We start from the raw sequence: 27,590 nt of genomic DNA on the forward strand, positions 1-27,590 counted from the left end.
GCACAGACATTGGCCTCGCAGGGCTCATTGAAGGGCCACGCTACCCTTTATGGCAGGCTCCCTGGGGAGAAGGGCCCGCACCGAGGATACCACGGGGAGACCTCGCCATGTCCTTTCCTCTCCAACCGAAGTAGAAGCAACTTTCTCTCCCCGAGGCTTTTGTTGCTGGCTGTGAAGGGTGGTTCAAAAAGGGGGTGGTGATGGACAGAGTATCTGAGTTAATCAGAACACTCCTACCCAGTCAACAGATCAGGGCTTGATCCATCACCGTTTTTTAGCTCACTGCACCATCCCAGTTCAGAACCTGGCTATATGCAAATTAGTCTGTCCCTGGCCCATGGCATCATGGGAACAGGGCAGACCAAACTACCAAGCCAATTCTTCACTGGAAAGGAAACAAGCTGTGAAGGGTGGGCTTGACCTTCCTCACCCCGCCCATGCCTACAGCTAGGCAAAAGCAGAGCTTGTCTGCTTTCTTTTGACGTAATTCAATGGGGCTTTGTCAGACTCCCTTCGCTGCCACCATGTCCCTCGCTCCTTCTGGGGATACAGCAGCAGTAGGATCACCAGGACCCTGGTCCACTCCACCATGAGGCAGTTTAAGGGGGCCTGTCCAGCTGATTCGGGTGTGCCCAGTGTGCCTCACTGATCTCTGTTATACATGCCTTCCCTCACCCAAAGCTCTCAGCACAGTAAACTTCAGGGCCAGGCACCAAAGTAATTAAAGTGCTCACCAGGCACTAAGTTGTAGAGACAAGGGGCAGAAACAGCACTCCTTGGAGAGCACTTGGGGCACCAAAGCAAGAGTGCAGGCAGTAGTCCATCACACAGGGTATTTTTGGCAGGTCAGCACAACAAGCAAAGTCTCATGGTGGTTCTTCTGGGCAGCATAACAGTTCCTCCTGAAAATGTGCAGTCTGTAGAGCCAATAGCTTCTGGTTACAAGTTCACGCAGAGTCTGAAATCATGGGTCACAGCCTTTGTCTTTGTTCTGGGGGTACACCGAACAAACTTTAAAGTGCAAAATACCCCCATTCAATCCCCAACCCTGCCTCCAGACACACTACAGGTAGGCGGTGACAACATTGTGAAAGGCAGGCACATCCATATTCAGGTGTAGGTGACAACTCCTCCCACCACTCTAGCCCAGGAAGCCTCATCAGGATATGCAGGGCACACCTCAGCTCCCTCTGTGACTGTCTAGAGTGAATGCACAAAACAGGCGACTGGCAGTCTAAACCAGACATTAATTGGAGTCAAGCTGCAAAGCACAAAGAGTCATAAGCACACAGAAATGCCCACCTCTAAAAGTGAAAAGAACAATTGACGGACAGAATGCAGACCAATGTCATACATTCACCCCAGTAGAGAGATCTGGGCTAAATCCATTGTTTTTCTGCTCACCATGCCATTCCAGTTAGGACCCAGCCATATGCAAATCAGTGTTGACCCTGCGCCTAATGGGAACAGTCCAGCCCGAACTTCCAGGCCATGTCCTGCCTGGACTGGAAACAAGAATCCTAGGAATGGTTTCGGGATTTCGTCACTCATCAGCCAGGATAGCTTGACTCCAGTGGCATGGAGAGCACGGGACCCACGTCTGGGCATACCCGCCCCACTCTGGATGACAAATGCAAAAAGAACAATTGATGGACAGAATGCAGAACAATGTCATACATGCATCCCAGTACATAGATCTGGGCCTAAATCCATCGTTTTTTTGCTCACCATGCCATTCCAGTTTGGACCAAGCCATATGCAAATTAGTGTTGACCCTGCGCCCAATGGGAATAGTCCAGCCGGAACTGCCATGCCAGGTCCTCCCTGGACTGGAAACAAGCATCCTAGTACCGGTTTCGGGCTTTCAGCCCTCATCAGCCAGGATAGCTTGACTCCAGTGGCATGGAGAGCATGGGACCTACGTCTGGGTATACAAGTCCCATTCGGGGTGACAAATGCAGACACGCTACAGGTGGGTGATGACAAGATTGTGAAAGGCAGGCACATCCATATTCAGGTGTAAGTGACAACTCCTCCCACCACTATAGCCTAGCAAGCCTCATCAGGATATGCGGGGCAGACCCCAGCTCCCTCTGTGACTGTCTAGAGTGAATGCAAAAAACAGGCCACTGGCAATCTAAACCAGACATTGGTTGGAGTCATACTGTAAAGCACAAAGAGTCATAATCACACAGAAATTCCCACCCTCTAAAAGTGGCATTTCTAAAACAGGAAAAAAAAGTCTGCTTTCACCAATAAGCAGGATTTATCACCACTGTTCCAAACATACCAAACATTGGAACGCTACCCCTTTCATATCAGAAATTACCACTGAAACACAAATCAGGGAATCCCCAATCCAAACCTATGAGAGGAGCAGCCTCATAGCAGTGAGAAACCAAATAGGGTGTTTGTCACTACTAGGACATGTCACACAACAAAGGCACATGTCCTACCTTTTACCTACACAGCACCCTGCCAAAGGGCTACCTAGGGCCTACCTTAGGGGTGAACTATATGTAATAAAAGGGAAGTTTTCAGGCATGGCAAGCACTTTAAATGCCTGCAGTTGCAGAGGCCTGAGAGAGGTTTGAAAGGCTACTTCTGTGAGTGGCGCAAACATTGCAGCAGGCCCACTTATAGCATTTAATTTACAGGCCCTGGGTATAAGGGCTTCCACTGTACATGGGACTTACAGGTAAATTAAATATGCCAAACAGGTGTAGACCAATCTTACCAAGTTTACAGGAGAGACCACATGAACTTTAGCACTGATCAGTAGCGGTAAAGTGCCCAGAGTCATAGAACCAACAAAAACAGGTCAGAGAAAATACAGAGGAAGCCAAAAAGTTTGGAAATAACCCTGAATAAAAGGACCAGGTCCAACAATGCAGGTACCACCCACATAATGAGGGGGCAAATCACTAGCTGTGCCTTCCTTCTCTCAGGTAGGAAGAGATTCCCTCCCACATTGCATTAAAGGCAATACGATAAAGTCAAACTAAAACAGGTCAAAACATTTAGCTCAATTTACCTCTCATCATTCAGGGGCGCATATAGCAATTTTGTGAGCAAGGCAGCAAGTTGCTGCACTGCAACGATAGGGAAGAGAGCTTTGCAGGCCCTTATCTACAAACATATTGTACTGCCGAACATGCCTGCACAATTAGGCTGCCTAACACCATGCGCATACCTATACACCATAGTGTGAAGGTAATGTGAAGGGGTGTGTGTGTGCTGTCTGATATAAGCCTTTTACTGGAAAGTTAGCCCCCGGAACAAAATACTATGCCTAGAAAAAATGTTTAAAGCATTTCCCACATGCGAAGTATTGTGTGTAGTGCAGAACACATATAGGGCCTCATTACGATAAGGCTCGGAAGGCCTCCGACCGCAGTTCGAAGGCTCTCCGAGTCTCATCAAGGGTTTCAATTTCGACCGCTACATTACGATGCAGGTGGTCGAAAGTGAAACAGGCCAGTCATTCCAGCTGGATTCAGATGGGCTCAATGAGCCCATCGTTGGAGGCCTGACCATATTCCCTATGGATGGCGTTTCCACATTAGGGATTATGATGTCGGTTTCCGACAGGCTTTCCATTTCAGGCTTGAAGGACTGGAATTTTAAGAACCAGCGGTGCCAGGGAACAACACCTGAAACCTTCGTAGGATACCTGTTCGGCGCACAAGTGACAGAGACACGGGACACTTCCTTCGGCGTCAAAGATCAGCGTTTATTACTGCAGGGATGCAAAAGTCATGGGAAGTACAACAGTGTGTAGGTTCCAAGAGTCTGCTTCAAATTGCAAACGTGGATCGCTCCTTTTATACACATTTTCAGCATTCAATAACGTAACGAACAAAAGGTTACAACTCAGTGCCCACAATAAACTTAAAAGGGCTTCATTTATGGTGTCGGAAACCCGGAACATAATCACAGTAACATTTGTCGGTTCCCAACTGTAAAAGCACATTATCCTGCTGCTATGCACATTCCACTCTAGTTGTAAAAGGACGAGAGCAAGAGACAGGAACAGGTGCAAGGAAGTCAGACAACAGAAGAAGAAGGAGTGTGGAGGTAATATCGGAAGCGCAATCCCAGGATCAAAGGATTCGAGCCGAGCGCATGCAAGGCTGAAACAATAGGCCAACGTGGGAAGATTACTCAGCTGCGGAGCCATCTGTTTCTGCCGTGTCATCCCCCAGTCTTGGGAATCACAGGGTCATGAGGCGGACATTTGCCTGTTCGCTGACTACGTGAGGGCAAGAAACAAAATGGATGCCGTATCTAAAATGGAACCCGAGGGTTCAAATGAAGAAACCTGTAAATAAGACGAACCCTTCTAAGTAGCGTAGCGAAAATGCGTACACCTATTAATCTCGTCATTTACGGTTCATAGATACCACCCTCGCTAGCATCGTAACGGTTCTCATTGGTCCTCAGACGCTCCTTTTGCCCTCATGTAGGCAAGCACTAGTCGGAATCATAATCAATTTCGATATTCATCAGATCATTCAAGTGTTGCTGGAACATCATCTTATTCATCAATGTCTCGCCGGTAACAGATGGCCTTCTTATACACGTTGTAGCACAAAGGCCACATAAGGCAGGACCACACTGCACACAAAGACAACACGTGAACAGAAACATCACAACAACCCCTATAATCATCAGAATTTTCCAACCCCAAGTTGACATCAGACCCCCAAACCATCCTAGAAGCGTCCAATCTCCCTCGTCCACGTGTATGGACTCTGAGATTTTATGCAACTTCGAGATGGCTTGATAAACCGTTGGAGCGTTATCAGGTATGAAAATGCAGCAGCTCGAATGGATGACCTTACACACACCACCTCTGTCTGCTAGTACTACGTCTAGAACCATACGGTTCTGTAGCGTCATAAGCCTATCCGCTTGAAGCTCTGCTGTCAGATTACCAAGGGCGCTTGCAGTTATGTTAGCAGTTGCTTCCACTACACGAGTTAACTGTCTCAGATTCCTGCTATTGACCATAGGGCGCCAAAATGGTAGGAAACTCCTGCTTCTTGACCGGCAGTACCTTCTTTACTAATGACACCTCTCACAACTCTAGTTTTGTGATAATCTGAGGCAACAGTGAAAGTCGGAGGCAAGAGATTCGCGATATAGCAGGTACCCGAGAAGTCATGAGGTAACCACGTATATGCGCGATCATAACATACAAAATAGGTACCCTTGGCAGTCAGAAAGACAGGGGAAGAGAGCATTGGTAAAACGTAAGTATCAACACAAGCACTCTTCCCAAGCTGAGCTCTCGGATTGCGACCAAGACCTTGCAGACAGAAATGACCGAGATGAGGTACGATCCAGATTGGAGATGAGCTCTTAAACTGCCTATCATTCACTGATGTACTATACTCGACCTCACTCAGATCCTTATAAGCTCGCACCTCTTCCTCTGGGATAAGTGTTGCGTCAAAAATATCTCTATTTAAACTGCAATTGCTATCGCCAAAGACTTGTGGTACAGGCCAGGACCAAGGTCTGCAGAGCGAGGCTTTCGATGGGGGTAGGAATCTAGTGCACTACGGAACATGGTCTGGAATGCTCGAGCTGACCCCTGGGGGCTATAAGGAAGAACAAAATACGGAATACCCTTATCCATGGTATGTGGCATTAACCCACATACCCAACAATTGGTAGTGTTCATCACCAACTGATGCTGATGTAGAAGTTGAACAAAAGAATTGTTCATAAATTCCGCACATCTGACCTGTTCATGTTGGGGCAGAAGATGAAAGGAATGTGGAGACATAGTGGAAACAGAACTCAAATCATGAGAAGGAGGAGTAGGTAAAGTAGAAGGCAGCAATGATTGAAAACCAAAATATACTCCACCCACCAGCAGCATAGAAACAGTTAGGAACAACATAAAAACCTGTAACAAAAAACATTTTTTTCGAAATGTCTTGTACAATTTTGATCTTTGCGCCACCATTTTCTCAATTTCCAACAGCTTAGAAGACTTCATCTTCTAAAAACCGTCCGTGATGTTCTTGACGCACTTCGTTCTGAGTAGCGATTATCAATCCCCAGGAGTTCCCAGAAATCGACAAAAGTAATCGACCTAGTGTCAGATACCTGCTAAACAGGAGGAAGTACCCGCACGGCCCTACGGTTAACCCAGATGAAAAGGTTTTTAATCAAAAGTTCATTGAATTCAATATACGCCTCCTAGCTGTAAGGAAAAGGGTACACAATATATATACATATATATATGTAATGTCCACAATTTTTATGGCAACAATAGAGGTGATGTAGATTCAAAAAGATTAAAAAAAACAGAATTTATTAGTCTGTTAGCGCGGTCGAAGAAAGTATCGACTTCTTCCGGGGCGAGTCTGCTCTTCAAACAGTGGATCAGACGGCAAAAGAGTGTTCGATTGTCCACGCAATTGTTCAGAACTTGAATTCTCCAATGCTGCTGAAAGAGGGTTAACCTCGGATGGTTCAACAGGGGTGTCGGGTCTTACTGTGTTATCTCCTACAAGCTGCGCGTCACTAAACGGCACGTAACTTAGAGGGACGTAAGTTTCAGACGAGCCGAATCCTTTTCTGATCCAACTATCTGCTGGCAATGGGAGCGGAACTTTCTTGGTGTGGGTGGCATGTACCCAATGTTTTCTCCCTTCCAGCCGAACCGCAGTCCTCGTTGCCAGCAACACCTGGTAAGGTCCCACGAACCTTGGCTCAAGATTTCGTTTTCGTCCAAAGTTGCGGGTAAGAACCCAATCACCTGGTTGGAGCCGATGACCAGGACCCTCTGTTTGTGCCGGTAGAGCCTCAAAGACCTGTTGATGAATCAAACTCAATTTAGCAGTCAGATCATAGAGATAGTCAATTAACATTGGATATTCAAGTCTGTCAAATTCTTTAGGCCTCGGAACTCCCCAAATGTTCGCAGGACGGCCGAACACAATCTCATATGGGCTGAGCCCTACTCGAGAGTGCACAGTCGCCCTGGTCGATAAGAGAGCTAAAGGCAAAGCGTCGGGCCATGATAGACCAGTCGTTGCCTGGATTTTGGCAAGTTTCAGTTTCAGAGTGCCATTATATCTTTCCACTAAACCCGCAGACTGAGGATGATTAGCACTATGAAACTTCTGATTTATGCCAAGACCACGACATACACTCTTCATTACACTTCCCACAAACTCACTTCCGTTATCTGACCATACAATCCGTGGCATTCCATACCTGGGGAAATATTCTTTGAGTAGAACCTTTGCTGTGGACAGGGCAGTATTATCCTTTAGGGGGTAAGCCTCAATCCATCTGGAGAACGCACAAACTACAACCAAGACGAACTTCAAATTATTGCATCTCTCCATGTGGATAAAGTCTAACTGAATAATTTCAAAGGGACATGTGGGAGGAGCAAAATGACCACGTGGAGTGGGGGTGCCCTTGCCAGGATTATACATCAAACATACCATGCAATTTTTAACCACTCTCTCCGCACATTTAGTAATTCCATCATTCTTCCATACGGGCGACAGCAACTTACATATGCCTTTCGTATTAATGTGTGATGTACCATGAGCCATAGTAACAACAGCAAGCACGTATGCATCTGGTAACATCCATCTCTGCTTTTCCGACAAATCAACCCAACATCCATTCTCGTCTAACTTTCCCGTACTTTCTTTCCACTGAGTTTTTTCCATCTCGGTAGCTTCATTCTGTATCTTCTTCACACTCTCAACTGTGTCCTCACACATACTAGTCTCCGCTGGCCATCTTACTGAACTCGCAACGTACATTCGATTTGTCAGATCTCTAGCCGTCTCCTTCGCAATCTCATCTGCAAACGCATTACCGCGACCAACATCATCCGTCACCTTCCGATGCGCACTACATTTGATTATTGCCACCTCTTTAGGCAATGTAAGTGCGTCCAAAAGGTCATTCACAAGCTGTCCGTGCTGAATCTTCGTACCATGCGACGTCAAAAATCCTCTTTCTCTCCACAATCGACCAAAACTATGCGCCACACCAAAAGCATACTGGCTGTCTGTAAACACATTCACCCGCTTCCCTCTGGACAACACACACGCTCTCATCAAGGCGATCAACTCAGCCGCTTGGGCCGAATTCTGACTCAATCTTGCAGATTCCACAACCGTACTCAATGTTACTACAGCATACGCAGTCGTCACATCACCATTTGGTAACTTAAAACATGAACCATCCACATACAAAGTACCATCGGGATCCACCAATGGAGTGTTTTTCAGGTCAATACGACCCTTCGTCTCCTCTTCAGTTCTCAAATAGCAATCATGTGGTGTTACATCACTTAATTCCATGTCGATCGGCAACAATGTTGCTGGATTCAACACATTACACCGTTTTATCCGTATGTGACTTGCCAATAACGTCAACTCATATCCAGACAACCTTGCGCTCGTCAAATGTTGAGTTTTCGTTCGGTTCAAGAGAGTGTCGACTGCATGCGGGACCATCACCGTGAGCATATTATCCATGACCAGACCTGCGGACTGTCGAATGGACGCCGCAGCTGCCGCTGTTGCTCTCAAACAACTCGGCAAGGCTCTAGCTACTGGGTCTAAGGTCGAAGAAAAATATGCGCATGGACGCTGTTTGTCGCCAAATTGTTGTGTCAGAACACTCAACGCACAACCGTCCCTCTCGTGAACATAAAGTGTGAACAGCTTATTGTAATCAGGAGTACCCAACACAGGAGCCGAACACAATGCATCACGCAATTCAGAAAAACTTTTCTGACACTCTTCAGTCCATGGCAAAGGAGATGAAACATCCTTGCACGTAAGGGCTATCAATGGTTTCGCCGACAATGAAAAATTTGGAATCCATTGTCTGCAGTATGACGTAATACCTAGAAAGGCACGTACATCTCTCTGAGTCTTTGGCACAGTCATTCGGGCAATCGCTGCAATTCTCTCTGGGGTCAACCTTCTCCCATCCTTTGACAGTAAGTGACCTAAGTAGGTTACTTCTTGACAACAATATTGTAGCTTAGAAGGTGACACCTTGTGATGTAAGTCACATAGGTGCTGCAACAATGATACTGTAGCGGTTTTGCAAATAGCCTCTGTATCAGCTGCCACTAATAGGTCGTCAACGTATTGAACTAAGGCTGCGCCTGTCGGCAACACAAATGCATCAAGCTGACTTTTAAGTGCTTGGCTATAGATCGATGGACTCTCACAGTAGCCCTGTGGTGCGCGTTTAAATCTAAAACTGCGACCACCCAGTGAAAATCCGAATAGGTCTCTGCTTTCCTCAGCGATCGGAATACTAAAGAAAGCATTCTTTAGATCGATTACCGTGAACCAGGAGGCAGAAGCCGGAATCAGGGTCAACAAAGCTGTGATGTCAGGCACCACAGGAAACTGGGGAATCACGATTTTATTTACTTCTCGTAAATCAATTACAAAGCGGTACACAGGAGGTTTAGTTGGATCTGTGCGTTTCAAAATCGGTAACACAGGACTATTACACACATTGCCTCGAGTTTCTTCAATGACATCCTTTTCGATCAGGTCATAAATGATCGCTAATAGTGCTCGCTCACCCTCAAAAGAGATACAATACTGTGGTATACGTGGGAAACGCACATTCGATTTCAACTGAACCACATAAGGTGGGATGTTCAATAAGCCGACATCATTGGGACCAGTAGCCCATAACGACGCAGGAAGGGAACTCAATTCCGGTGGGAACTTATTGATTGATAAGTACATAGGAGAGATCGCTCTCTGACCTAATGTAAGCTCCACTCCCGCAGGAGAGCAGTTCAAAGTCGCATATAACCGTTTTAACAAATCCAAGCCCAAAAGATTCTCACCACAACCAGTAGATAAAATCAATGGGGCCTCTAGCTCATGAGGACCAATCGTAAGGGACAAAGGGCTAGAGACAGGATTGCTAACAGGGGCGCCAGAGAATCCAATGGAAACATTTGTTAAGCCGGACAAAGGTGCGCCAGGGAGTTTCGAATGCATGATGGAACTTTTCGTCGCACCAGTGTCTAACAGAAAAGGCTCCACTACGCCAGATGTAGCAACTGCGACGTAAGGCCCACTCTGATCAACCGGAACTGATACTACTCCCTCTCTCTGTCGGTGGCTGTCCTAGTAGTGGTTACCTGCATCAATCTCATGTTCGACGTAATAATCGTCCACATGATACTGTGCTGATTTATCGGACCTCACATTTCGTTGGTCAAAATAATTATTCGCGTCTGATGGGGTATGAGGGCGTTCATGATTTTGATTTTGAGGGGCACCGCGGCCTCTACCTCGGGGTGCTTGTTGAGGACCACCACGACCCCCTCGTGCCGACACACCGTTAAGCCGGTCACGCAAAGCTGGACAATCATATTTTATATGGCCCTCTCTTCTACAATATGCACACTGATTATACCCAAGCGTAGATCTAAAGTCGGAGAAGTCAGATCAGGACTGCATCCTGGAAGATTGTAATTGTGGTCGATATTGCTGTTGCGAATCATTTTGATTTGAACGTGGAGGATACGCTTGCTGTAACAAAACCTTCGTTTTAAGCTCCTTCGTTTTCTTGTCTGAACGATCACTTTCTTCCTTTTCCCTATTCTCATAGTATTGAGCCGTCGCTAATATTTGAGCAGTAGTTGAAACCGCCCAAGCACTTTCTGAATTTTTCAATTTGTTGCATAGCTCAGGCAACAAATTCAATACAAATTTATCAACAAATAACCGTTGGCCTCCCTCGGTGCCCATATCCTGACCACTATGATCGACAAATGCCTCTTCGAATCTGGTAAAGAAATCGGAGACACTCTCGTCCTTCTTTTGCTTACAAGCTGCTAATTTATCCCAGTTCACCCTCATCGCTGGCATAATCGTTTTCATGAACGTAATGATTCTTTGGGGCAGATCCGTAATTACCTGCTCAGGCTTAGCCCCACCCACTTGTCGGCCATCGGCCGCTATTATTGCAGCCCAATCACCGCCTAACTCATTCGCATGGTTTTCTTGGCGAATTTTCGCCCAAATCGGTTGTGGTACGACATTGCCAAACAGCATGTCGATGTCCGCAAGATTCATAATAGTAGCGTCTACCAGTTGAGACAACTCCTTATAATAACCCGCCGGATTCTTGCGTGGATCAGGCAAGGACTGCTTCACCTGTAAGACTTCTGATCGCTTCCATGGGAGGTGTATCCAAACTCTTTGGAAATGTGGCAGAACCGCAGGATTTCCACCAGGATTACCTGGCATCCATACTGGCGGAACCTCTCTCATAGGATACTGACCAGGAGTCGCTTTCCAATTGTCGGAGTCGTCATCAAACGACACTCGAGGAGGCACTGTGGATCTATAGGCTAACAATCGTTCTAAGGCACGTCGTACCTCTCCACCTACTATCGTACCGTTCGAAAATTGACTCTGAAGTTCAATCATATCGGGCGGTACATCATCTACATCATAACTATACCATTGTTCTCTCAAAAAGTTACACATTTCTTCGAACACGAATCTCTGCGTAGGCTCATTAAACTGAGAAAACGTGTCGAAAACCATGCGTGGAGGGTAGTTAGCAGGGTGTCTTATCCACCTACGCGCCATATTCGCTAACGTTGCACTCTCCCTTCCACCAGGGATTTGACTTCGTCTCTGGGGAGTTTCAGAAACATCGGATGGAAATAACTGCCCAAGAAGTGGTGAATAGAGGGTAGCAACAGTATTAGGGATACGGTTACGAACAGAAGGAGAAGAAGAAAGAAGAACAGGAGCAACAACATTAGAAGTGAAAGTAGGAACAGCGGGGGTAGTCAAGGTAGTTGGAGTAGCAGAAACTAGAGGCTGAGGAGGTACATGCAAAGGAGCAGTTGGAATAGGAGTAGTTGGAGGGACAAACACAGGACCAACAACAGGTTGAGCAGTAGCCGCTTGAATAACGGGAGGGACAACAGGAGGAACTATAGGAGCCGTAGTATCCTGTGCATAAGGAGGTGGTGATTTCAATAAATATGCTAGCAAAGGATCCTCTTTCGCTTCTTTCGCGTCTTCGTTCTTTTTATCAGAACTAGACGATAAAACCGGATAACATTTATCCACCTTCATATGATGTAGTCTGGTGGAAATTTCAATCTCTTTTTCTACTTTATCCCGCTGACATTGCTGCACGACTTGCATTATCGGAATGATACCCTCTCTTCGATTCTTCTTAAGCTGTTTGATTTCTTTCTGCTTGGCCTCTTTACGCCATAACCGAAGGGAATCAAACATAGCTGGCCTAGCTTTCTTCTTAAATAATTTAGCTTCTAGATTATCTAAAATCTCCATTTCAAAACTTCCGTGTGGTGGCCAACTAAGGACACCATCCTTTCTCGTATAACGGACCCAACAGTCATTATATATAATAGGGCCCACACCATGTCGACTATAGAGCTCATATATCGGAGTTCCAACTGGAGGTATCGGACACGAGTCCTCCAACCGGGAATCCTTGTTGCAACATTTGAAGAAACCAATGAAACCACAACGGCTAGGCATCATGCACACTAACCAAGTATCAAACTTCAAGGGTTACCAAAGTACTAAATCTTCGTGAAAGACAAAACCCTCGGTTTTTGGCAATTGCAACTGTCAAATAACAACTAAGGACCAACAACTAAGCACCACAAATGCAATGGAACCATGCAAACAACTAAGCACCAACAACTAAGGACTGGGAGCGACCCACAAATACTTAACTGAGAGCTCGATGGCGTCACCAGGAAGGCCCGTCTATCGTCTCGCCATACAAAGGACTACGCCAGGCACCAAAACAGGTCGACAGTCAGAGCATCGATCCGTTGTAGCCGTCAGGAGGCGGGAATCTTCGCGGGAAAAATCTTTGGACCACTTATTTCGACAACAGGATCGATGAAGCGGGGTGCACCTTTTCCTCGGAGATTTCACACGAAGTTCCTCGCAATCGTCAGGTTTTGGACCGGTACCGCTGATGTCACCCCACTTTGGGCGCCAACTGAAGGACTGGACTTTTAAGAACCAGCGGTGCCAGGGAACAACACCTGAAACCTTCGTAGGATACCTGTTCGGCGCACAAGTGACAGAGACACGGGACACTTCCTTCGGCATCAAAGATCAGCGTTTATTACTGCAGGGATGCAAAAGTCATGGGAAGTACAACAGTGTGTAGGTTCCAAGAGTCTGCTTCAAATTGCAAACGTGGATCGCTCCTTTTATACACATTTTCAGCATTCAATAACGTAACGAACAAAAGGTTACAACTCAGTTCCCACAATAAACTTAAAAGGGCTTCATTTATGGTGTCGGAAACCCGGAACATAATCACAGTAACATTTGTCGGTTCCCAACTGTAAAAGCACATTATCCTGCTGCTATGCACATTCCACTCTAGTTGTAAAAGGACGAGAGTAAGAGACAGGAACAGGTGCAAGGAAGTCAGACAACAGAAGAAGAAGGAGTGTGGAGGTAATATCGGAAGCGCAATCCCAGGATCAAAGGATTCGAGCCAAGCGCATGCAAGGCTGAAACAATAGGCCAACGTGGGAAGATTACCCAGCTGCGGAGCCATCTGTTTCTGCCGTATCATCCCCCAGTCTTGGGAATCACAGGGTCATGAGGCGGACATTTGCCTGTTCGCTGACTACGTGAGGGCAAGAAACAAAATGGATGCCGTATCTAAAATGGAACCCGAGGGTTCAAATGAAGAAACCTGTAAATAAGACGAACCCTTCTAAGTAGCGTAGCGAAAATGCGTACACCTATTAATCTCGTCATTTACGGTTCATAGATACCACCCTCGCTAGCATCGTAACGGTTCTCATTGGTCCTCAGGCTTTCCAACATTAAAAGCCTGTCGAGAAGTGCCTTTGGGGCCATTAGCAGGGCCCCGTCACCCTGCGGCCTTCAGTTGAAGGCTGAGGGGGTACGTATGGTTCCCCCCTCTTAATCCCTGCATCGTGTGGCAGGCATCTTGAGTCACGTGATGCAGTGATGAACAGATTCTCCCGTTTCTCAATGGGAGCTTGTGCTACGGCCGGTTTACAGCCACAGCACAAGTTCCCATAGAGAAATGGGAATATCTGACTGCAAAATGTGCGGTCTCATTGTAATACTGCGGTTGGGACCGCTGAATGGAGGTCGGTCCATCCGATTCCACAACAGTGTTGGGTGGACGTGAGTCTGCCCGCCATCGTAATAAGGCCCATAGTGTTTGAAAACCTTTGAAAAATTTTCAGATTTCTCAAATATAACACCTGAATCAAGAAGGCTTTATTTTTTGGTGCAGAGCCTGGCCTACCAATGTTATTAGATAGGGCTTTGCTTCAGACGCCAAGGGTGGTAGTGGGGAAACGTTCATGTGTGACCCATTGGATGACCTTTTGAAGCAAAGTAGCACAAAGTGCTATTTGCAGTACTCTGTAGGCTACATTCCAGTGCAGATTTGTGCTGGGCAGTAAATAGTGCATCAACATTTTGCACATGTTTGTGTTATTCTTAATGACTTTGAACTGGCGCAAGTGTTGATAAAATATCCCCTGAGTGTATTGAAATATATATTCTAATGGAAATGTAAAGAAAAATAAACTATGACATCTATGAATTTCTGTCTAGGCTTTTCCAATTTGTTTTGATGTGACATGTACTTTGCATCACTTCCATCTTACACACAACTCCTTCTTTAGAAGACAGCCCCACACTGAAGCTTGCCCCACTCTTTTGGAACTCCCTGCCCCCAGAGCTTAGAGCCTCGACCCTCTACCTGCAATTCAGGAAACAACTTAAAGCCCACCTATTCACTAAGGCCTTTGATTAGCTCCCCAGCTTTTCATATCCTTTAGAGTAGGCTGCCTTCCTGCCCTGCTATTTGTTGGTTGTAGCGCCATGAAGCCGCTGGCGAACGTGCGCTTAATAAATAATTTAAAATAGAAATAGAAATAGTTGCATTTTAGTACTGTTTCAATGCAATATAAAATCATGCAAATATGGAGCATCTTGGCTTCTGCAAGTATTTCAAATTTCAACATGTACTGTGCAAGAAACTTTTTGGCTGTTGTTCCATCCTTTCTACAGGAATCCAATTATTTTCAAGTGCCTATTACTCACTGTCAATTAGAGCACTAAGCTCTACTTGCTTGTACATCACAAGGTTGGTGGGGGGAGTTAGCAGACAACACAGTATAAACGTTTTACATCTGAGATTCCAGAATAAATCCTTAGTGGTGTGGGCAACGTATTAGAAGGCAATGTATTGCATGGCTACCGAATTCCTAGCACAAAGCCAGCATTGAGTTTGTGACCTAGCTTTGATGCCTTCAGTCTGTGGTTGAATCCTGACCCTCAAGAGAAAGAAACTTAACAGGCACATGAGGACGCCAGGTTTTTATCTGTTTTTTGGTTTGTGTCAGAGCTTAATTTGTGCAAGTGGTCAGCACTGGCACTCATTTTTGGTAACCAGAACTTATGTTTCATCATTAGACTTTGATCCACAGCAAGAGAGAGAAAGGTAGAGAAAGGGGAAAGATGGAAGAATAGAAAGAAAGGGGCACAGTGGTAAGAGAGAAACCATAGATAATAAAATAACTTGCAACACGAGATAAAGACTCTGGAAGTGCAGGATGTTGAAAGTAAGAGACCCTATGCATTCAGCAAATCCAGAAACCAGCATCACAGGCTGTGAACTCTTAACAAGAACTCTAGGCCCATCCACTTCTTTTGCTTCACAAATGTGCACAAGCCAAGGTGCTTGTTTTGTTTTGGAGGGTTGTAACCATGACTTTTTGCATATTTTATGTAATATTTGTTCAACACATGGGAAGTAGATGAAAATAGTATTTTAGGAGTGTTATGATGGTTCTTTTTTTTTTTCTTCTGAGTTTTATATAGCGCAAACTAGAACCGAACCGAATCAGTTATCAGAGCGCTTTACATAGCACCAGTTACGTTACATGAGGACACACTTTCATTTTTTTTTAGGCACGGGGAGATTAAGTGATTTGCCCAGAATCACAGGGGGTTTTCGGCGTCGTTACCGAGACTCGAACCCAGATCCCCAGGTCGAGCGCCTTAGCCGTTAGGCCAACCCCTCTCCCCATTGAGTCTCTTATATTCAATGAAACGCCTTTTTCCATGCCACAAACCGAAGTGGATTTTGTACGTCACAGTCCAGCCTGGGATTGTACTAGCATAGGCAGCAGACGCACAAAAGCAGTGGCATTTGCTGACGATGCTTGGGGTAACTGGAATTTCTGCCTAAAGGTTTTCATTGTGAAGGATATACTTGAATTCAGAATTCAGACAAATTACTGTAAAGCATTTTCTCCACACAAGATTTAATAGCAACACGAATAGGTTCAGCTTGGTTTATTACCAGCGTCAGCTCCTCCACTATGGCGGAAGAGCGTCGCCCCCACAAAAACGTCAGGAAAGGAGAGAAAAAACGGCACTGGTTCTATTTCTCCTTTCCTGCTGAGTCTTAGGGGCGGGGCAGTGGGGGTGACAGCACTGAGGGGAGTGGTAGTGCACTTCCTTCACTGTGCATGATGGTTTGGCCGGCTGTCTTAGCATTGTACCTGCTTGTCCACTGTGTAGTCACATTTTGATGTTTTAATAGCAATTAACATTTATTTCTAAATTCAGAATAATGTAATTCCATACTTTTTCAGCGTTTCACTATTAATCTGTAATATGCCTTTCAATGCTATTTATTGAATGTATACAAATATTAAGTCTGTATTTTAATTGGAAAGTAAACCATGAGTAATGCAGAAATGACCATTTTTATTCGAATCAAACTAGATTTCCTCTTCCTTCTTTCACTGAAAACGAGAATTGCTGGAAGTGTTTGAGCTGGTGCTTTTCTAACACTCTTTTTATGTAGGAGGGGCGCGTGTTAAACCCCTTCCATTGCAGGTCAATGGCGTGGCAATCACTGTGGAAGCAAGTGTCTGCTCCAGACATACAGGCTGATTAATCTACAATGTCAGGTCTGTCTTGAAGATTTAGAGAGGCAGGTAAACTAATCCGATCAGTTAATCCCCGAATGGATGCAGCCAGTTCGCCTGAACATTAGGTGTGCATCTTGTCTGCTAACCAGTTAGTTCAAGTATTGAATGGTTGTGAAACAGTCCACTTGCATCCTTCAGCAACACCTTATTATCTTGACAAAAAGCAAGTAATTTAGGTAGGCAAAGATGAAAAACTGGGGCCCTGTTGCATACTGGAAACGTACTTGCGTTTTGCACCTCGCTTTGCGTGCACTAGGTGCAGACCAGCATTGTGCGCCCAATTACAAAAAACACTGCTCCCAGTGCTGGCCCAATCTCGAGCCTCAGCTGGGAACAATGCATCAGTGTCCTCTATGGCCCCCCTCAAGGGCACCTGCAGGGACTGAGAGTGCTCCTTCCATATAGTGCACCTCCCGACATCTTGTTAGCTCCTGCACCCCGGGCAAGCTCAGGGGCAAAGGCATTCCCTCATTTGCATGGGGCCACCCCAGACGTGTATTTGTTTCCGGCGCTGCACTGTAGAAAATGGCGCCTGTGGCCGTCCGCGCCTCCGGGTCTCCCCTCCAGCCGCCGCTGCAGCTATTCTCCGGCTCCGCAGATGTCATCCAGCGGACAGGGTACTTCTATAAGGCTTCGGACACCTGGGGCCACAGCCCCCGGGGGCCAGTGCAGCGCCGGAGGCTCCTCTCCACACCAGGGATTTATGGTTCTCCCAGACCTGCAGGATCACCATGCAGCCCCCGCCGAGAAAGGTGAGCCCTGGCCGCACTCCCCGGCCGCCCCACGTCTGCTGCATCCCCTGCAATTCTGGGCCAGTAGAGAGGGCCCGTGCGGAGCGGCTCTTGGGGCACACACACCCCTCCGCAAAACAAAGCAGCGGGCCGTGAAAACACAAGATGCAGGCAGCAGCCCTGCAGCCACATTCGAATGAAAGAAACTATGCCACGGACTCTCCTGGACTTCTTTACTTTTTCTTTTGTCCTTGCCACCATTTTGCTGCTGCTCTCGGCCGCTTTTCTCTTGACCCTGACCCGCCATCTTGCCCATTCCCTCGTCCTTTAACCCCTTTTCCTCGTTTCCCCCTTGATGAGCCTCAAATGTTTCTTCCCTTTTCTGATTTGCCTTCTCTCCATACCTGTGTTTCCCTCCCACCCTCCCTTGGTGCTGTGACTGCATCCCCCCTTTGACCCCACTTAATGGAACTCTGCTTTTCTGTATATAAAGATAACTCTAATCACTAGTATATGAAGTAGACCTTTGTACTCTCTACCATTCCTATATGACTCTTAGAGTATATCCATTAGTATCCCTTCCCTATGTATTTAGAGATAACTCTAATCACTAGTATATGCAGTAGACCTTTGTACTCTCTACCATTCCTATGTGACTCTTAGAGTATATCCATTCGTATCCCTTTTCTATGTATATAGAGATAACTCTAATCACTAGGATATGCAGTAGACCTTTGTACTTTCTACCATTCCTATGTGACTCTTAGTGTATATCCATTCTTATCCCTTCCTCATGTATATAGAGATAACTCTAATCACTAGTATATGCAGTAGACCTTTGTACTCTCTACCATTCCTATGTGACTCTTAGAGTATATCCATTCGTATCTCTTCCTTGAGTGACTTTATTATTTATACATTTGCAATTTTTCTTTCTGTTTGTATCTCTTCCTTGTGTGACTTTACATCTTGTACATTTGCAATTTTTTCTGTTTGTATCTTTTATGTAACGCATGTAATCCTTAGTCCTTTTGCAACTGGTTCTTATGTAAAGCGCTCTGACACCTTTGGGTAAAGTTCGCGCTCTATAAAATCGCATTAAATAAAAAAGAAATAAATAAAAAGAAATTAACAGCATTGAAACCTTATGCAGGAATTGTCTTTACTGCTCTACGCATAGTATAGAAATGAATGTATGTATGTATGTATGAACCTGTAAGTAAATGCAACAGCACTATAATAGACGAAGGGAGGGCTAGAGCAGTATGCAAGTGCAACTTGGTTCTTGGTGATGAGGGCATGCTGTTACTTTGAATTAAATGTATAGCAGTCATGCCAGTAGTACCAAGTTAAACATATAGTACCATGACTAAAATGTCCTGTTCTATTGTATGAAAAGTAGACCGTCCCTGCTATGAATGGCCAACATTAAATCACTTAAAATAGCGCATCTTGGTTGAGCTATGCCGAAATTGTTAATTAAAGTCAGGGTTCTGGAAATAAGTGGGATAGGAAGACTAAATTATGCGGCTGGGATGACAAAATTATGCAGGAAAAATTACAAATTATATGGCATAATGCAGCACAACCTGAAACGGTATTGTATCATTATTTTGGCGTTTTTCACAACTATGTATACTGTTGGTGCAAATCCACAATCTTATCAGTACCAGTTTAACCAGCTGAATCTGCAAATGAAAGGTAACCAGCTAATTTTCAGATAGTGTCTGCCTCTGCGCACTAAAACGTGTGACTTTATTAGTAACTTTGGAGCTGTTTGAGCTTTATTTTTGGTGAAACCTGTGTATTATGCAGCAGATGGTTAATTATGCCTCAAATACGGCAAATTCATAATGATGTGGAAAATGCTGCACCTGAAGTATCATATATGTCCTTTGGCCCTGATTAAAGTCTGACAGCTCTGCTGGTAAGTGCCTCTGATGACCCAATAAAAGAATGGCAGACCTGTTAAGAAATCCCAGTAGTCTTACAATAAAAATATAGAAGGCATTCTGATCATTGTTGGCCCGTCAAGAGAAGTACAGCAAGCCGGATGAGTGATAAATGCTGACAACCTTGTGCTAACTTGCTAGATTGCTGAAGCATATAGCACTCAGGCATCCCTATCATCTGCTAATATTATATTACTCTGCAGCCCTTTCCATAGCCCATGACTTACCACCCTCTCCACATGCAACCTGTGTAAACTATTGACAGTGTTTATTTGCATGCTGTGTTGAGGTGGGTCCATTTTCGTGAAATTTCATGGAATGTACTTGTCAGTTTCATGTGTGAAAAATTAATGTGATGGCACCTCCCAATGAGGTTCCGGGTTTTTAGGAACCCGGTGGTGCCAGGGGGTAGCACCCGAAGACCTCTGAGTTCTCCCTTGTTCCGGACCACAGAAACAATGAGTCTTCTAGTTACCGTCAAAGATCAAGTTTTATTGGTAGCTACCAAGTAACACGTGTCCCAGAAGTACACCACACGGAGAGTAGGTTCTCGGGAGATTGTTCGTTTTTACAGAACTAGCCGTCTCCTTATATACAAAAATAATAGCTGCAAGCAAGAATTCCTGAGTTTATGATATGGCTATACACATATTTCTACAATAATACAAAGAGCGAAGTCATGTAAGCAAGCCCATACTTTAGATGTCCAGTTCGTTGATAGATTACCCAGTTAGGCCTGGAACTCCCATCAGATATCGATGAAACCTCAATAAAGAAAGGTACAACCCAGTCATAAAACTGGCCATAAACAAGGAACGTGGACAGGTGCATGTTTGCAGAAAGCATGGTCTGTATGTAGTGAATGGTTTGTGGAATGTTATGTATTGATTCTATCGCATTCGGCCATTGGGCGGGGAGCTGCTAAAACAGGTTTGGCTTAAGGCAATGGAGTCAGTTGGGACAGGTCAGGGGGAAGTCAGGGAAGGTGGACGTGTCCCTTTTGATCAAGCTCGACCTTTAATTGACTTAACATGAGGGCAAGATGCAAGATGGATGCCGTTCACAAAATGGAGTTTAAGGGATGGGGGCGGAAATTACGATCTTGGGGTGTTGGCAACCCTCGATTGTGACGCAAATCCATAGGAATGATTTCCTAATTATTATCGGTTCATAGACGCCAAAATCGTCTTGGTACGTTGAGGTTTTGTGACACGGGTATTGGACCTCGATATCGGGAGAACGGCAGGGTCCGGATTTTTAAGAACCACAGACCCTCCTTTTGCCCTCATATAAGGCAATAACTCATGCTAATCTGAGTCCAAATCGGTGTGAAGAAATTCGTGGAGATGTTGCTGTAGCATCATTCTGTTACTCAGCTCGTCCTGGGACACAGGCTTCCGTACACACGATGTAGCACAGAGGCCACATAGTGCAGGAGCACACTGTATACACAGGCAAAACATGAACAGAAGTGCCAAGATCATCCCAATGAAGATCAAGGTTTTCCATCCCCAGGCAGTGATCAGCTCCCAGAACCACCCCAGCAGGGACCAATCCCCTTTCTCAACGTGAAGGGAACCAGATATTTCGTGTAGTTTGGAGATGGCCTGGTATACTGTCGGTGCGTTATCAGGGATGAAAATGCAACAACTGGATTGGATGACTCTACACACACCACCACGATCGGCGAGTATGATGTCTAAGGCAATTCGGTTCTGAAGGGTCATAAGTCGATCCGACTGAAGCTCGGTTGTCAGACTGCCAAGCGCTCCGGCCGTCGTAGTCACGGCGGATTCAACTATCCTCGATAACTGGCGAATATTTCTGCTGTTCACCATAGGCCCCCAAAATGGCAGAAAACCCTTTGCGAAGTCAGCGAATTCCTGACCCGCGGTGTCGTCTTTACTCACGACACCCCTAGCGGTCCTTGTCCGATGGTAATCTGCTCTGGCCGTGTAGGTGGGAGGCAGCAGAAATGAGATAAAACATGTACCTGAGAAGTCAGGGGGCAACCACGTGTAGGCTTGGTCGTGGCAAACGAAATACGTGCCTTTGGCTGCCAAAAGTATAGGGGAAGTTCGGGAAGCAAATGCATATGTTTCCGTGCAAATGCTCTTCCCTAACTGTGCTGTGGGGTCCCTACCAATACCCTGTAAGCATAAGTGACCTCGGTGGGGCACTATCCAAACTGGGCGGGATTTCCTTGCTGCCTGGCTCTTGATCAGGTAAACCCCATGTTTAGTCACATTCCAACGGGTGTAGGGACTGAGTTCATCTTTGGGTATTGTCAGGTATGTGTCGATATCCCTACTCATATTTCTTATCCCTGCAATTAGTGCCTTGTTACTGGAATCGCTCTCAGTGGAGCGGGTCGGGTATGGTTCTAGGGCGAATAGGAACATGGTCTGGAAAGCCCACAGAGAACCATAGTAACTGAATGGCAAAATGAAGTATGGGATCCCCTTATCGGTTGTGTGTGGCATGAGTCCGCATATCCAACAGTTTGATGTGTTCATTATGGACTGGTGTTGGTGTAGAAGCTGAATGAAAGAGTTGTTTACAAATTCGAGTCTTCGGGCAGACTCGTGTTCAGGTAGAGGGTGAAAGTAATGTGGAGAAATAGTGGGAGGAGGTGGTGTCTGGGTGTCATTCGAGAATGTAACTTTAAATACGAATAGAGTATAACCAGTAAAAAACACAAGTATGCTACATAACATTAAAACACATAGTATCAGGAATCTTCTTTTGGACAGTATCGTGCATAACTGTTTTCCGAAGTTCGTGAATCTGATAGGTCTCTCTACCCTTGGAAACTCCATCCTCTAGTTGCTGCCCGCGGTGGTTGATTGATTCTCCCAGGGGGTGCGCTCTGCTCAGTCCGGGGTAACTCCCGTTGACCAATCAGAACCGTGGACCTAGAACTTCCCAGTTGCACTCCCCAGACTTCAACCGCGACCCTAGCAGCAGAACCGGATTGCGGTTCGAAAAATCAAAAATGAGCTAGTTCCCTTGGGGCGAGAGAGCTGAAAAATCTAAAAATAGTTCTTAGGGGAAAAGGAAATCACATTAGGTCAATCGTTTATTAGTCCCTTTGTTTAGACCGCAGGTCGTACCGTCGTTTCCCAGGTACGGTGTGGTCTTCAAACAGCGTCTCAGGTTCGGTAGTGTCCAATTGCATAGATGGTGACACAAGTCCTTGTAAAATATGATCACTCTCCTTTTCGGTACTAGTTTCTTTCAAACGTGCATCGCTGAAAGGGATGAAGCGAGGTACGGATTCTGTCTCAGAGTCGGCAAGTCCTTTGTTGACCCACCGGTCGTATGGAAGGGGTAGAGGGACCCGTTTACAGTGGGTCCCATGTACCCAGTTCTTCTTGCCTTCCACCCGAACAGCAGATCTCGTTGAAAGCAGCACTAGGTGCGGTCCGGTCCACCTCGGCTGTCCGTTGTTGGTGCGCTGGAAATTTCACACCAAATCCCACGAGCCGGGTTCGATGAGGTGACCTGGATCGTCAGAGGCTGGTGGAGAGGAACTGTGAACCTGTTGGTGTAAAACACGTAATTTAGTTGTCAATTCGCACAAATAGTCAAGCAGTACGGGGTGTTCTATCTCGCTTAGTTTCTTGGGTCTTGGCACGCCCCAGACGTTGGCTGGGCGGCCAAACACGATCTCATGGGGGCTAAGTCCTAATCTGGAGTGGACAGTCATCCTGGTTGATAAAAGTGCTAGAGGCAAGGCGTCAGGCCATTTAAGACCTGTACTGGCTTGGATCTTGGCTAGTTTGAGTTTTAGAGTGCCATTGTAGCACTCTACTAGTCCAGCTGATTGGGGGTGATTTGCAGCGTGGAATTTTTGGTGGATGCCTAAACACTCGCACACTCTCTTCATTACGCATCCTACGAATTCACTTCCGTTATCACTCCAGACAATTCTAGGCATACCGAACCTCGGGAAGAACTCTTTGACAAGGGCTTTGGCAGTTGATAAGGCGGTGTTGTCCTTAAGGGGGTACGCTTCCACCCACCTTGAAAAGGCGCAAACAACAACGAGTACGTACTTTAGATTGTTGCACCTCTCCATGTGGATGAAGTCGAGCTGCAAAACCTCGAACGGATACGTTGGAGGCGCAAAATGACCAGCTGGAGTTGGGGTTCCCCTACCGGGATTGTACCTCAAACACACCATACACTTTTCGACCACATTCCTTGCATATTTTGGGATATTGCTATTCTGCCATACTGTGGCCAATAGTTTACATATTCCTTTCGAACTGATGTGCGCAATTCCGTGTGCCATCGTTACTACTGCAAGTACGTATGCATTAGGTAACAGCCATCGCTCGTGTTCTGATAGCTCGACCCAACAACCATTCGCATCCAATCTACCTGTGCTTTCTCTCCATTCATTCACCTCGTTCTCAGTGGCCTCGGCTTGTATCGATTTTACGCTTTCAATGGTGTCCTCACACATTCCTACATCAGCAATCCATCTGGCGGGACCCATAACATACATCCGACTCATTGTGTTCCTTGCAGTTTCTTTCGCAACCTCATCTGCAAATGCATTCCCGCGGCCAACATCATCCTGAATCTTTTTGTGCGCACTGCATTTTATAATGGCGACTTGTAGGGGTAAGGTGAGTGACTCAAAGAGCTCATTGACTAGCCGGCCATGTTGTATCTTTGCACCATGGGACGTAAGGAACCCACGTTCACGCCACAATCTCCCAAAACTGTGAGCCACACCAAAGGCATATTGGCTGTCAGTGTACACATTCACTCGCTTTCCTTTTGCCAACACACATGCTCTAGTAAGCGCAATCAGCTCTGCAGCTTGCGCAGAATTGTGGGAAACGCGTGCAGTCTCTACAATGGTGTGTAATGTCGTTACGGCATATGCTGTAGTCGTATCACCATTCGGCAACTTGAAACATGAACCATCAACCCATAAAGTATCATTGCATTCGGGAAGGGGAGTGTCCTGTAAGTCTACTCTCCCTTTTGTCTCTTCTTCTGTCCTGAAACAGCAGTCATGTTTGTCAACTTTGTCTGTCTCTGTTGGGATGGGTAATAACGTAGTAGGGTTGAGTATATCACACCTCTTTATGTGGATGTGACTTGCTAGCAGGGTAAGTTCGTAACTGGATAGTCGAGCGCTAGTAAGATGTTGTGTCTTTGTTCTATTTAGCAAAATGTCTACTGCATGCGGAACCATAACGATCAGAGTGTTATTCATGACTAATCCAGCAGACTGTCGAATGCAGACAGCTGCTGCGGCGGTTGCTCTCAGACAACTTGGCAGTGCCTTAGCCACAGGATCCAGAGTTGCCGAAAAATACGCGCATGGGCGCTGTTTGTCCCCAAAGAGTTGCGTTAAGACTGATAATACACAACCTTCTTTTTCGTGGACATACAATGTAAAAGGCTTACTGTAGTTGGGGTTTCCCAACACAGGAGCCGAACACAATGCATCACGCAACTCATGGAAACTCGTCTGACAATCTTCAGACCAAGGCATAGGATTAGGCGTGTCTTTGCGGAGTAGTGCCAGCAAGGGCTTGGCTAGTAGTGAGAAATTCGGTATCCATTGTCTACAGTACGATGTAATGTCCAAGAAGGCTCGAATCTCTCTCTGTGTCCTTGGGGCACTTAGTTCTGTAATTGCCTGTATTCTTTCTGGTGTCAGTCTCCTTCCCTCCTTCGATAAGATGTGACCTAGGTAGGTTACTTCTTGTCGACAAAATTGCAGTTTTGAAAGGGAGACTTTGTGCTTCATGTCACATAAGTGACGCAGTAGCGACAACGTAGCTTCCTTGCAAATCTCTTTAGTGTCTGCAGTGATCAGTAGATCGTCTACGTACTGGATCAAAGTTGACCCGTCTGGCAGCACAATTGTGTCTAGTTGTGTTTTCAGAGCCTGACTGAATATTGATGGGCTTTCGCAGTAGCCTTGAGGAGCGCATTTGAAGCGGAAGCTTCGTCCTCCTAAATTGAAGCCGAAAAGGTCTCTACTCTCTTCGGCGATCGGGATGCTGAAGAAAGCGTTCTTCAGGTCAATCACCGAGAACCAGTCTGCTGAAGCTGGAACCATCGTCAATAAAACGGTAATGTTGGGGACGACTGGAAACTGCGGGATAACTACCTTATTTACTTCTCGGAGGTCAATAACAAACCTATACACAGGGGGCTGTGAAGGATCAGTACGTTTTAAGACCGGTAAAACTGGACTGTTACAAACGTTCCCTGTTGTTTCTTCGATAACATCTTTATCGATCAAATCATAAACGATCGTTAACAATGCCTTCTCGCATTCGTTAGATATTTTGTATTGGGGAATATGTGGCAATCCGACGTTGGCTTTCAAAGTTATGACATACGGTGCTATCTCCAAACGACCTACATCATTGGAACCATTAGCCCACAGTATATCAGGAAGTGATGACAATTCGGTTGGAATACCTTCTTTTGACAAGTACATTGGAGAAATGACTTTTTTCCCCAATGTAAGTTGTACTCCAGAGGGAGAGCAGTACAAAGTCGCATACAACCTCTTTAGCAAATCCAATCCCAACAAATTTTCACCGCAACCTGTTGTAAGAATGAGGGGTGTTTCTAATTCACAGGGGCCAACAGAAAGGGATATAGGACTAGAGATCGGGTTTCTAACAGGGGCGCCAGAGAAGCCTACTGAGACATTCATTTCGCCAGACAAATGTGCGCCAGGAAGTTTTGAGTGCATAATAGAACTTTTTGTAGCACCAGTATCCAGCAGAAATGGCTCTGACACTCCTGAGGTAATTACCTCGACATAAGGTCCATCCTGATCTACTGGAACTGAAACAACTCCCTCTCTTTGTCCATGGCTGTCCTAGCGATCGTTACCCTCATTGTCGTGTTCGGTGTAGTAGTCGTCAGCATAGTACTGAGCTGACCTAGACGATGCGTTATTCTGTTGGTCAAAGCTATTCATGGAATTCTGAGGCGGAATAGATACTGTGTTCTGGGAGAAATTTCCACGGCCCCTACCTCTGGGGGCATGTTGAACACCTCTCCCTCTTACACCTGAAACACCGTTTAAGCGTCGCGCAAGAGCCGGGCAATTACTTTTAAAATGACCCTCTTCCTTGCAATACGCACATTGATTCGGGCCATACGGAACACGCTGATGGGAAGACTCGTTTCCTTGCGCGTCTCTAGAATACTGCTTATTCTGTTGATAATTGGGCTGGCTAGCCATACGGGGCGGATAGGCCTGTTGGAGAAGAACTTTAGTTTTTAAATCTTTCGTCTTTTTGTCTGCCTTGTCTAGCTCGTCTTTGCGCCTGTTTTCGTAGTACTGGGCTGTTGCTAAAATCTGCGCTGACGTAGAGACAGCCCAAGCACTCTCTGAATCTTTTAGTTTAGCACACAGTTCGGAAACCAGATTGTGTACAAACTTGTCTACAAACAATCTTTGGCCACCCTCGGTAGCCATATCCTGACCACTATGATCAGTGAAAGTTTCCTCAAATCTTGTGAAAAAGTCAGACACATTCTCGTCTTTCTTTTGCTTGCACGCGGATAGCTTGTCCCAGTTCACGCGTACTTCAGGCATAATGGTCTTCATGTACGCAATAATTCTACAAGGAAGTTCAGCTATTAACGGCTCAGGCTTGAAACCACCGACTTGTCTAGCATCTGTAGTCGCAATGTTCGCCCATGAGTCACCTAATTCTTGGTCATGATCTGTATGACGTATCTTACTCCATAAAGGATGTGGAACAACGTTCCCAAACAACATGTCTATATCCGCTAAATTCATTATACATGAGCTTGCAGTTTGGGACAACTCCTTATAATACCCAGTCGGGTTTTTACGGG

The sequence above is a fragment of the Lissotriton helveticus genome, chromosome 4_1 (assembly GCF_964261635.1).
Source record: "Lissotriton helveticus chromosome 4_1, aLisHel1.1, whole genome shotgun sequence".
Classification (NCBI taxonomy): domain Eukaryota; kingdom Metazoa; phylum Chordata; class Amphibia; order Caudata; family Salamandridae; genus Lissotriton; species Lissotriton helveticus.